The sequence below is a fragment of the Taudactylus pleione genome, unplaced genomic scaffold (genome assembly GCF_031769625.1).
Source record: "Taudactylus pleione unplaced genomic scaffold, aTauple2 ptg001270l, whole genome shotgun sequence".
NCBI classification, from domain to species: Eukaryota; Metazoa; Chordata; class Amphibia; order Anura; family Myobatrachidae; genus Taudactylus; species Taudactylus pleione.
In genome coordinates this window covers 1,327,501-1,330,000 of record NW_028285670.1, presented here as the reverse complement: position 1 = coordinate 1,330,000, position 2,500 = coordinate 1,327,501, and the positions used below count along the sequence as shown (strand labels likewise).

At 38.0% G+C, this 2,500-nt stretch overlaps 11 pseudogenes; all 11 read left to right on the top strand.

Annotated features, from left to right (window-relative positions):
- The window catches only part of LOC148448690 (5S ribosomal RNA), a 119-nt pseudogene extending 23 nt beyond the window's left edge, over nucleotides 1–96 (top strand).
- Nucleotides 97–212: 116 nt separating this feature from the next.
- On the top strand, nucleotides 213–331 carry LOC148448689 (5S ribosomal RNA; annotated as a pseudogene).
- Nucleotides 332–447: 116 nt separating this feature from the next.
- LOC148448688 (5S ribosomal RNA) lies at nucleotides 448–566 on the top strand (annotated as a pseudogene).
- A 115-nt stretch (nucleotides 567–681) lies between these two features.
- On the top strand, nucleotides 682–800 carry LOC148448687 (5S ribosomal RNA; annotated as a pseudogene).
- A 116-nt stretch (nucleotides 801–916) lies between these two features.
- On the top strand, nucleotides 917–1,035 carry LOC148448686 (5S ribosomal RNA; annotated as a pseudogene).
- A 116-nt stretch (nucleotides 1,036–1,151) lies between these two features.
- LOC148448685 (5S ribosomal RNA) lies at nucleotides 1,152–1,270 on the top strand (annotated as a pseudogene).
- A 116-nt stretch (nucleotides 1,271–1,386) lies between these two features.
- LOC148448684 (5S ribosomal RNA) lies at nucleotides 1,387–1,505 on the top strand (annotated as a pseudogene).
- Nucleotides 1,506–1,621: 116 nt separating this feature from the next.
- Nucleotides 1,622–1,740, top strand: LOC148448683 (5S ribosomal RNA; annotated as a pseudogene).
- Nucleotides 1,741–1,856: 116 nt separating this feature from the next.
- Nucleotides 1,857–1,975, top strand: LOC148448682 (5S ribosomal RNA; annotated as a pseudogene).
- A 116-nt stretch (nucleotides 1,976–2,091) lies between these two features.
- Nucleotides 2,092–2,210, top strand: LOC148448681 (5S ribosomal RNA; annotated as a pseudogene).
- Nucleotides 2,211–2,326: 116 nt separating this feature from the next.
- On the top strand, nucleotides 2,327–2,445 carry LOC148448680 (5S ribosomal RNA; annotated as a pseudogene).
- Nucleotides 2,446–2,500: the final 55 nt, after the last annotated feature.

The following is a 2,500-nucleotide window of genomic DNA, read 5'->3' as shown; positions in this document are numbered from 1 at the left end:
CATGCCCAATCTTGTCTGATCTTGGAAGCTATGCAGTGTTGGGCCTGGTTAGTACTTGGATGGGACACCACCTAGGAATCCCAGGTGCTGTAGGTAATTTTATACTGCCATAACATTCTTTTCTATTACATTTTACATTTAATTTTTTCAACTTATCAATGAATTTCCATGAGTTAAGAAGTAATAGAGGTCTAAATTTAATGCTTTTGAGCACCTACAGCCAAACCACACTGGACATGCCCAATCTCGTCTGATCTTGGAAACTATGCAGTGTTGGGCCTGGTTTGAACTTGGATGGGAGACCACCTGGGAATACCAGGTGCTGTAGGTAATTTTAGACAGCCATAACATTCTTTTCTATTACATTTTGCATTTAATTTTTTCAACTTATCAATGAATTTACTTGAGTTAAGAAGTAAAAGAGGTCTAAAGTTAATGTTTTTGAGCACCTACAGCCAAACCACACTGGACATGCCCAATCTCGTCAGATCTTGGAAGCTATGCAGTGTTGGGCCTGGTTAGTACTTGGATGGGAGACCACATAAGAATCCCAGGTGCTGTAGGTAATTTTATACTGCCATAACATTCTTTTCTATTACATTTTACATTTCATTTTTCAACTTGTCATTGAATTTACTTGAGTTAAGAAGTAAAAGAGGTTTAAAGTTAATGTTTTTGAGCACCTACAGCCAAACCACACTGGACATGCCCAATCTCGTCTGATCTTGGAAGCTGTGCAGTGTTGGGCCTGGTTAGTACTTCGATGGGAGACCACCTGGGAATACCAGGTGCTGTAGGTAATTTTATGCAGCCATACCATTCTTTTCTATTACATTTTACATTTAATTTTTTCAACTTATCAATGAATTTACTTGAGTAAAGAAGTAAAAGAGGTCTAAAGTTAATGTTTTTGCGCTCCTTCAGCCAAACCACACTGGACATGCCCAATCTCATCTGATCTTGGAAGCTATGCAGTGTTGGGCCTGGTTAGTACTTGGATGGGAGACCACCTGGGAATACCAGGTGCTGTAGGTAATTTTATGCAGCCATAACATTCTTTTCTATTACATTTTACATTTAATTTTTTCAACTTATCAATGATTTTACATGAGTTAAGAAGTTATAGATGTCTAAAGTTAATATTTTTGAGCACCTACAGCCTAACCACACTGGACATGCCCAATCTTGTTTGATCTTGGAAGCTATGCAGTGTTGGGCCTGGTTAGTGCTTGGATGGGAGACCACCTGGGAATTCCAGGTGCTGTAGGTAATTTTATGCAGCCATAACATTCTTTTCTATTACATTTTACATTTAATTTTTTCAACTTATTAATGAATTTACTTGAGTTAAGAAGTAATAGAGGTCTAAATTTAATACTTTTGAGCACCTACAGCCAAACCACACTGGACATGCCCAATCTCGTCTGATCTTGGAAGCTATGCAGTGTTGGGCCTGGTTAGTACTTTGATGGGAGACCACCTGGGAATACCAGGTGCTGTATGTAATTTTAGACAGCCAAAACATTCTTTTCTATTACATTTTACATTTAATTTTTTCTACTTATCAATGAATTTACTTGAGTTAAGAAGTAAAAGAGGTCTAAAGTTAAAGTTTTTGAGCACCTACAGCCAAACCACACTGGACATGCCCATTCTCGTCTGATCTTGGAAGCTGTGCAGTGTTGGGCCTGGTCAGTACTTCGATGGGAGACCACCTGGGAATACCATGTGCTGTAGGTAATTTTATGCAGCCATACCATTCTTTTCTATTACATTTTACATTTAATTTTTTCAACTTATCAATGAATTTACTTGAGTAAAGAAGTAAAAGAGGTCTAAAGTTAATGTTTTTGCGCTCCTTCAGCCAAACCACACTGGACATGCCCAATCTCATCTGATCTTGGAAGCTATGCAGTGTTGGGCCTGGTTAGTACTTGGATGGGAGACCACCTGGGAATACCAGGTGCTGTAGGTAATTTTATGCAGCCATAACATTCTTTTCTATTACATTTTACATTTAATTTTTTCAAATTATCAATGATTTTACATGAGTTAAGAAGTTATAGATGTCTAAAGTTAATATTTTTGAGCACCTACAGCCTAACCACACTGGACATGCCCAATCTTGTTTGATCTTGGAAGCTATGCAGTGTTGGGCCTGGTTAGTGCTTGGATGGGAGACCACCTGGGAATTCCAGGTGCTGTAGGTAATTTTATGCAGCCATAACATTCTTTTCTATTACATTTTACATTTAATTTTTTCAACTTATTAATGAATTTACTTGAGTTAAGAAGTAATAGAGGTCTAAATTTAATGCTTTTGAGCACCTACAGCCAAACCACACTGGACATGCCCAATCTCGTCTGATCTTGGAAGCTATGCAGTGTTGGGCCTGGTTAGCACTTTGATGGGAGACCACCTGGGAATACCAGGTGCTGTATGTAATTTTAGACAGCCAAAACATTCTTTTCTATTACATTTTACATTTAATTTTTTCTA